This window comes from Colobus angolensis, unplaced genomic scaffold (genome assembly GCF_000951035.1).
Source record: "Colobus angolensis palliatus isolate OR3802 unplaced genomic scaffold, Cang.pa_1.0 Scaffold131, whole genome shotgun sequence".
Lineage (NCBI taxonomy): Eukaryota > Metazoa > Chordata > Mammalia > Primates > Cercopithecidae > Colobus > Colobus angolensis.
In genome coordinates, this window is record NW_012114364.1 from 8,673,112 (window position 1) to 8,683,239 (window position 10,128).

Consider the following 10,128-nt stretch of genomic DNA (forward strand, 5'->3'; position numbering starts at 1 on the left):
GTAGAAGAGAGTGAGAAAATTGCTACAAACGTGTTACTAAGTCCAGTATACATGAAAAAATGTATTTATTAACAATGCCACCTAGCTAGTACCTCTAGCCAAAAATTTGGTAAATGACTCACTGCTGTCACCTTAAGACAGTGCTGCAGGTTTTCAGCACTCAAATGCATTGTGTCTAGAAACAGAAGCTGATGATAGCCCTAGGCACTGGAAACACTGTAAAGGAATAATATTCTTTTTTATGTAATCTCAAAAGATTGACAACTGAAATTGTTATTTTTATTTTGAAACTTAAACTTCTCTTGAATAATTTAAGAGTTCATTGTTAAGGATGTTAGTGTTTACAGAATGTTTTGTAAAGTCAAAAAATGCAAACTGATCAGACAACTACATATAAAACCAAATTAAATAATACTACTCATACAATATTTTTCTTTGTTTATGTTATTCATGTTGTGAATTAATATTTGAAATGATTGGCCACTTTAGGAGGTGAAAAAAAATCACTGCGGTAAATTTAATGTAAACTTATGGAGCCATATTGTGTCTGTCAGATTGTGCTTAATACTTTTTTGTTCACTTTATAATCTCTCTTTTTAAAAATTTTGAATTAAGCTATAATCCAACCCAACAAACCTGCCACACATTTCCTTTAATATATAAATCATGCTTCCAGGAAAATTTTTACAAGTTCAATCAAATGTTGGAATGTATTAAGAAAGCCATAGTTGGGTAAAATGAATTTAATATCAATAACCTATCATAAGTCACTTACACAAAACAAAATGAAGATTTCTAAATAAATTGAAATGTTCAGACCTTCTCATGGTATGACTTACATTATGCTAAGACATGCTCCCCTTTTCAGCTTAGTGTGTGCTTGATATTACAAAATAATCATTTATAGTAACAGAAAAGCATTCATTTATTTATCCATCTATTTGGTTGATATTTATTCATTGACTTGTATATGGCCTACACTGTTTCTAAGGAATGAAATATATAGTTTGTATCTGATATGTATTTTCTCTTTATCCAACATCAGTTCCTTTAAGAGTAATTCTCCGCTCTTTTTTTTTTTTTTTTTTTGAGATACAGTCTCACTCTGTCGCCTAGCCTGGAGTGCAGTGGCACAGTCTAGGCTCACTGCAGCCTCTGCCTCCCGGGTTCAAGTGATTTGCCTGCCTCAGCCTTCCAAGTAACTGAGATTACAGGCGGACACCACCATACACAGCTAATATTTGTATTTTTAGTAGAGACAGGGTTTCGTCATATTGGCCAGGCTGGTCTTGAACTCCTGACCTCAAGTGATCCACCTGCCTTGGTCTCCCAAAGTGTTGGGATTACAGACATGAGCCACCATGCCCAGCCACCCTTTTTTATACCACGTGTTTCTGATAGAGTTGCGTTTTTGTTGTTTTGTTTTTTCTGATGGGAGTCTTGCTCAGTGGTGTGATCTCGGCTCACTGCAACCTCTGCCTCCCAGGTTCAAGCAATTCTCCTGCCTCAGCCTCCCGAGTAGCTGGGATTACAGGAGCCTGCCACCATAATGAGCCCTAACTACCCCACCACAGAGGTGAGCACATAATCCAGGCTAACCAAAAACAAAAACAAAAACAAAACAAAACAAAAGTGAGAGAGAGAATAGAAAAGAAAACAAGCAAACAAACAAATCATTTCACTGCACATGAACAACTGTTCCATGATTGGGCACATAATAACTTGCAATCACTGTTTGCCTATGAGTGAAATCTACACAGAAGTAAACTCAGATTACTTGAGAGTGAAATCTACACAGAACTAAGATTGCCTGAGAGTGAAATCTACCCAGAAGTAAACTCAGAGAAGAAATGATTTCCTATGCAGTGAATGGTACTGGCATAACTGGCTAACCACATGCAGAAGATTGACATGGGACCCCTTCCTTTCACCATATACAAAAATCAACTCAATATGGACTAAAGAGTTAAATGTAAAACCTAACACTATTAAAAACTCTAGAAGAAAATCTAGGAAATACCATAGGCACTGGCAATGATTTCATGATGAAGATGCAAAAAGCAATGGCAACAAAAATAAAAATTGACAAATGAGACCTAATTAAACTAAAGAGCTTCTGCACAGCCAAAAAATAAAAAATAAAATAAAGAAACTATCAACAGAGTAAAAAGACAACTTACACAATGGGAGAAAATATTTGCAAACTATGCATTTAACAGAGGTCTAATATCCAGGATCTATAAAGAACTTAAATCAACAAGCGAAAACCAAACAACCTCATTAAAAAATAGTCCAAGGACATGAACAGACAGTTCTCAAAAAGAAAAAAAAAAAAGACATACATGCAGCCAACATGCATATAAAAAATCAGCATCACTAATCATTAGAGAAATACAAATCAAAATTGCCGTGAGATACCATCTCACATCAGTCAGAATAGCTATCATTAAGTCAAAAAATAACAGATGCTGGTGGGGTTGCAGAGAGAGGGGAACACTTATACACTGTGAGTGGGAATGTGAACTAGTTCAGCCGCTGTGAATAGCTGTCTGGAGATCCCTCAAAGAAGTTAGAACTACCATTAGACCTAGCAATCCCATGATTGTGTGTATACTCAAAGGAATATAAATAATTCTGTCATAAAGACCCATACATGTGTATGTTCAGCGCAACATTATTCACAATAACAAAGGCATGGAATCAACCTAAATGGCCATAATGGTGAACTGGATAAAGAAAATGTGCTACATATGAATCCTGGAATACTACACAGCCATAAAAGACTATCCCTTGAAGATCATGTCCTTTGGAGTAACATAGATAGAGCTGGAAGTCATTTCCTAAGCGAATTAACACAGGAACAGGAAGCCAAATCTTGTGTGTTCTGACTTATAAGTAGTCCGCAAACATTAAGAACACATGGACATAGGAACAATAGACACCGGGGCCTATTTGAGGGTAGAGAGTGGGAGGAAGGTGAGGATGGAAAAACTAACTATGGAATACTATGCTTATTTACCTGGGTAATGAAATAATCTGTATACCAAACCCCACAAGATGCAATTTACCTATATAACAAACTTGCACATGTACCCCTGAACCTAAAATAAAAGTTTGAAGAAAAAAAAAGAAAATATTACAGAAACTGTCTAAAGAAATTGTCTCTCAGACATGAGATGCAGGATATGCATTAAACTTACCTTTCATAATAAAAAGAAAAGAAAAGGAAAAGCAGTCACATCAACTTGAGAATGATAAGAAGAATCATAAAATTAGTCAGATTTAAAACTGATCTTGAGGAATGCAGGGAATTCTGGCAAGTACATGAGTGCGAATGCTATTGCAGGCCTGCGCAGCATGAGCACATGTGGAGTATCTGAGTGTTTGCCTTCCTTCTTTCCTTCCTCCCTTCTTCTCTTCCTTTTCTCCCTCCCTCCCTTCCTATCTTCCTTCTCTTTTCTCTTCCTTCCTCTTCCTTCTTTCTTCCCTCCCTTCCTCTCTTCTACCCTTCTTCCCTCCTTCTCTCTTACTCTCTCTTCTTCCTTTGTCCATCCTCTCCCTTTCTCCTTTCCTTGCTTCGCACCTTAAGCATTTTGGGGGCAGTAACTAAAAACCATAATGGATGCTAAGGCTAAAAATGAAAAGAAAGAGTTCCTGTCTTCTAGACCATGAAGTAAGAATGCAATATCCATATATTTTTGATGGAATTTTAAATGATCCATACAAAGCAACTTTTTTTCCTATTCCTCTTAGAATTCAGATATTACAGCATTTCTATAAGTAGAAATGTATAAAAAGTATGTTTTGTGGAAGTTGGATTTAAATCTTTGATACATGCCAAGTGATCAAAAATTATATATTGCCCTGAGTCTATTTAGAATATGAAAAATTGGATATGAAGTAGAAAATAATTTGAATTTTATGTGAAATATATAAATTTATTTGAAACTATAAAATACAATTAATAAATATTTTCTCTCTGACTCTGTTGTTGTGCTATGTGATATGCATCTTTAAAAGAATGGTTTTAGCACTTTTTAGAGAACTGTGTGACTGATGACTTTTCACATGGCTTAAATAATTATCAGATTAAATTTGTACATATAAAGCCAAATGGAAAAACATTTTGTTTCCAACAGATGAATAACTTGATGAAGAAAGAATAGAGGGATAATGTAAAGGTAAATTAAAAAGTACAGACACACACAGTGGAAATGCTCTCATAAGAGGACAATTTTGCCTTAATGTAATAAAAATTAAATGTCAATTAATTTAATGATTCTAAGAAAATAATTATATTATTTAGACTTCTTCAAAACCGTAGAATCTTCTATTTTTTTTTATATTGGCAACTATGAAATTCCTTTCTTTTTGTAGCCAGAAAGCACAGATGACAGATAAAAAAAATTGTTAATTTCATAACTCTTAAAGACTAAATGGAGACTGGCATTAAGATTTGAGATATTCAATGCTATTTCTGTACAATATGTTTAGTTTGTTGTTTTCCGAATTTGATGTTGGGATATGGCCCAGAGTTTTTCTTCCTATTATAACTGTGCTCTTAAGATATGCATTTCATAATTTTTTCTCTATTACAATTGAAAAAAAATGTCTACATAACTTACTCTAATTACATAAATTACCTAAATTAACTGAAGACAGTAAAAGGAAAACTTTGCATTTATCAATTTCACTTAACATAGAATTTGCACAATATTATTTTAACAGATGTCTGCTTTATACTTTGTTGAGACACAACTGTAAAGCACTTTTTTTGAGATTCCAACCGGGGAATTTTCTACGAAGATGTAAAATAAAAAAGATGTTTGATTACAATAAAATAAACTTTATTCAATTATTGTATGAGGTGCACATAATTAGACATTATAAGTAGTTCCAAAAGTATAAACATAGTTTTTTTCTAAAATTTTACTTGTGAGAAAAATTTTTTTCAAGAAAGGGAAAATTAATGGTTTTTTTATAGAATCTCATAAAGGTTTATTTTATCCACTGATAATCTGTCTTACAGCAAATTAAAGCTCTGTTAATAAGTGCCTGTGTATAAGGCTACCCAGAGAACATAAAATTTTTTTATAAGAATAATACAATTAAGCAAAAGTTAATAGAAATTATTAATGAGAAAGAAATGGGACAAAATATTTTATGTTGATTTTTTTCAAACTTTTATCTGGGTAAACTCGTACTATTAAATAAAGAATTGTTTTAAGCAATGTTACTATATTGGACATTTCGGTTTTCTCCATTATCTATGACTTTCCAATATATTAGCCCATTGGTTTGTAGGATTCATCTCAGCTCAGTTAGGTGCTGTGAGTAATCTAAGCTTCTTGTTCTCAACACTAACTGCACATTAGAATGAGCAGGAGGGCTTTTTTTAAAAAAATCTAATGATGTTAGGGCCTCACTTCATAGCCTCTGACCAGTATTTTTTATTTCTTGGGTCATTCTAAAGTGCAGCCATTACTGAGAATTATTGGTGGCAACTAATTATAATATTGCATTTATCTATCCAATGAATATTTTAGAAACCAGGTTTGATTCAAGCCTGGGAATGTAGAATTGTAGATCCTGGTCAGGCAGTGGCATCTGGTGTCTCCTGGCAACATCAGAGAATGCATACCCACAGACAGATGAAACCTGTAAGGCACTGCTCATGAGTGATATCTAGTGACTAGTTTGTAATGTGTCCAAGACATATAAAGATAGTCCTCATTGCATTTTAAGAAAATACATCTAAATTTCACATTTTAGATCCCGGTGACATGGGTTGTTAGAATCAATTATGGTAACACTTTAAGTGTATTAGAGCTTCAGGGTGATATGCTAAGGTAGGTCCCTTGGTAAGCCCACTCTTAGGACTTGTCATAATCGGGAAGAACACATAGAATACTTTGCCAACATGACCAGAAAAACTGGAAAATGTCAGTTTTAGACATCCCAGTTGTCTCAGTGCTTTCTCAGTACCCTCTGCTGAAAATATATTGTCTGCATTTATCACAGCAAAATAGAACTTCTATAGAATTTGTCAGTGTTTATTTTTATCATGTCTCTAACCCATTCGCTTATGGAATTACCACAGCATATGATGTAATTCTGTCTACTGACACATGAATGAAAGTTCATTGGGATTTCTAGAATACATTTTCACTGGGACTTCTACAATAAATTTTCACATGCCTCTTCTAGATGTTGTAATGTGGCTTTGAACCTTACAAAATATTGTATCCTTTCGTTTGTATCAAATGAAGATGAAACTGGTGAAAGGAAGATGGTGAATTGCAGAGAAGCAGCCTCGTCTACTTCTGGATTTCTAGTTACATGAAGCAATAACTGCTGCCAAGAGCATGCTTGCCATAAGAGCTAGTACATGTCTACCCAGAAAACAGAGTATGTTCAGGCCCACCGTTTTTATCTAAAATGCTTGGGATCAGAAGTATTTCATAAGCATTTGTATTATTTTAGAAAGACAGTATACATGTTACATACTCTGAAACAACCTTAGCAGAGCCTAGGACAGTACTACATTATCAAGAAAAAAAATCTCTGGAATGAAAAGAGTGTGTGGATGGATGGTTGGCTAGACAGATGGAAATAGATATACTGATATACAGGTATATACAGGTATCTGTGTACAGTTATATACACACACATTCACACTATGTATCATAAAGACTCTAAATAGTCTCACTTCAGTTCACTTCAGGTTTTGTTTAAATTAGTCATAAGCCACCTTCAGTTTTTGGATTTCAGATTTGTGGACAAGCATTGTGGACCATTTATATTTATATGACTTTTCTCTTCCTCTCATTCTATTTCCTCTTTACCCTTTTATGTTAATCTTAGATTATGGCGCCAGAGATAAGAAGATAATGTGAACATCAAATATAATTACAATCAGTCCTGTATGACTGATTTTTAAGATTATTTTGTTAATTTTTGAAACTCAATTTCTTCTAATTATATTTGGCAATGATAGGCCATATTAAATCATAATTTGAGCAATTTGAAAAAATTCAGTTTAATGCTTATTCATGAAAATGTTCAAGAATCAATAATTATTAAATTATAAGATATAAATTCACATATTAAGACTGTAAAACTAATGGTCATCTAATTCTCTTAAATAATTAGGTTATATACAAACATAGTCCAGAAATTTCATCTAACTAAGCGTGCTTGAAGTAATCATCAGAAGTTCATAAGAGACTTTCCTTAATCATCTTCCTTTTCTTCCTGGTCATATTTCTCACTTTTCATTGGTTCACAAATTAATAATCATTCCAAGCTATTCAAATTCGGAGAGCAAGAAACTCAGAAGTAGCATAGCCTTAACAAGGGATGAATATGATAACACATTAAACGTATTTCAAAATTTTATTTCCAGGTTTTGCATACTGTGATTTTATATGTTTAGTGTTACAGAAAGGTTTAAAATATCTTAATCACAATTTAAATGCACCATGATACTTGGATATATGTTTTTACATTTCAATCTCTACATTTTTTTTCCCACTGTAATGTAACTTTGCACATGAGTCATTTGAACTAGTTTATTTATAAACATGTAGCTCTGGCTGAGGAGACCTAAATGATTCCTTTAGTTTTAGACTCATCCCCATTTCTTACTCATCGCCTGAATAAGGATATCCTGCAGATACTTCCAATTCAAGAAGGTCAAAACTGACAGCAAGTTCCTAAGAAAGCAAGCTCTCGTTTTTAAATTCTCCTTTTCATTAGATGCCATTCCATTTGCATTCAGTCAAGAACAGAGATACTTGGGGGTCATCCCCAACTCCTCTTCATCACCAGTTTCCACATTCAGTCTCCTTGCAATGTTTGACAACATATTTCATAACTATCCATTATCAGTTTTCTTCTTTGTCACCCATATTAACAATGATTAAGATCAGCTACTTAGTGTCTCTTGCAGTGGCTGTACAGTCATGTGGTTTCCCTGATGCCAGTCGTGTACCCTTCATATTCATCTGTTCTAAATTGGCCAGAGTGATATTTCTAAAATGTAAATATGGCCATGTCATTCCTATTCAAAATTCTGCAAGAATTTATGGCAAATAATGTTCTATATGATATGCCACTGCTTAACTCTCCAAATTGATTATCCAATAAATTCTTTTTCAAATGTTATCTTTCAATGTGTGTTTTTACCTACATAAACAATAATATGTTACCTGTTAGGGTCAAGCACTGGGGATACAAAATAAATAATATATGGTCCCAACTGCTAAAAAGGTCACAGGCATGTAAATAAAAACTTACAAAGTTTTTGTAATAGTAGAGATATCCACCATATTTGGTGACAACACAGGATGGGCTGAGGATAGCTAAATATACTTATTTATTTCCCATTTATACCCCAACTAGTGCACTTTGATTTTCTCTCCTTATCACTTTGCAGCAGGCGCATCTTTCACAGTCATGAACATTGTTAATTTCTTATTGAACAATAATATTTGACATACTCAAAAGATAATCTCTTTTAAACTTTATAATCCTTTGGTGTACATTAGAAAATCAGACACTAGAATTCTCTTTTCTCCTTAATAACTCTTTATTTTGTTTTCTCTTAGAGCCATCTTGCTCTGTTTCCACTTTCATACATATCAGCTACTTACTTTATATTGTAATGTTTCAGAGATGTCTGTCTCTAGGCTTGACCATCCTTTTGAGATTTGGATTCCTACATCTGACTACTTAACAGGTATATATCCTCTAGATACTCCTGAAACCAGGTCTATATGCCCCCTGCTATGAAGCAGCATCAAACATTCCAATTCCCAAATGTATCATCATATTGTTCTGATTGTATATTTTATCTTTCTTTTGTATTAAGTAGTTTTTAGAATACAAGTCTTGTACTCATTCTTTTGTAATTATTTCTAAATATTTTATTCTTTTTGATGCAATATTCAATGGAATTATTTTATTCATTTCATTATCAGATTTTTAATTATATCTATTTGATCACAATTGATATTTTTCTGTAAAGACTGCAACTTTTTTTTTTTTTTTTTTTGCGGAGACTACTATTTGATATATTGCCCAGGCTAGAGTGCAGTGCCTGTTCACAGGCATGATTGTAGCACACTACAGACTCAAACTCCTGGACTCAACTCATTCCCCTACTTCAGCCTCTCAAGTAGCTGGGACTATAGGCTTTGAAGGCAATTGATTTTTGTATATTGATCTTGCATCTCTCCACTTTGATAAACTCACTTTTTAGTTCTAATAGCATTTGGGGGATTTCTGAGGGCTTTCTATATAGAAGATCACGTTATCCACAAATACTGTTTTTTAAATTTATGTATTTATTTTATTTTATTTATTTTATTTTTTGAGACAGAATCTCACTCTATTGCCAGGATGGAGTGCAGTGATGTGATCTTGGCTCACTGCAACCTCTGCCTCCTGAGTTCAAGCGATTCTTCTGCCTCAGCCTCCTGAGTACCTGGGATTACAGGCATGGGCCACCATGTCCAGCTAATTTTTGTATTTTTAATAGAGACAGGGTTTCACCATGCTGTCCAGGATGGTCTCAATCTTTTGACCTTGTGATCTGCCCACCTCGGCCTCCCAAAGTGCTGGGATTACAGTCATGAGCCACCCAGCCCAGCTTATTTGTTTATTTATTTTTAAAATTTGCATGTATTTTATTTATTTTTCTTCCTCATTACCCTAGATACCAGTACAATGTGAAATGGAAGTGTGAATGTGATTTTTTTTTTCTCCTTAGAGGAAGCATTTCTTCTTTTTTCACCACTAAGTATGATACCAGCTGTGTATTAATCATAGATGCCCTTTATCAGGTTTGAGGTTGAGGTTGAAGTTTGTCAGGTTGAAGACAGTCCCTTCTGTTCCTAGTTTGTTGAGTCTTCTTCTAAGGAAAGGATTTGAGATTTTGTCAAATGCTTTTCCTACATATATTGAGATGACCATGTGTTTTTTGTCTTTTATTTTTATTAGTAGGGTATATTACATTGATTAATTTTCAGATGTTAATTCAAGCTTACATTTCTGGGATAAATCCTACTTGACCATGGTACATAGTCCTTTTTATATGTTGCAACATTTGGTTTCCTAGTATTTTGT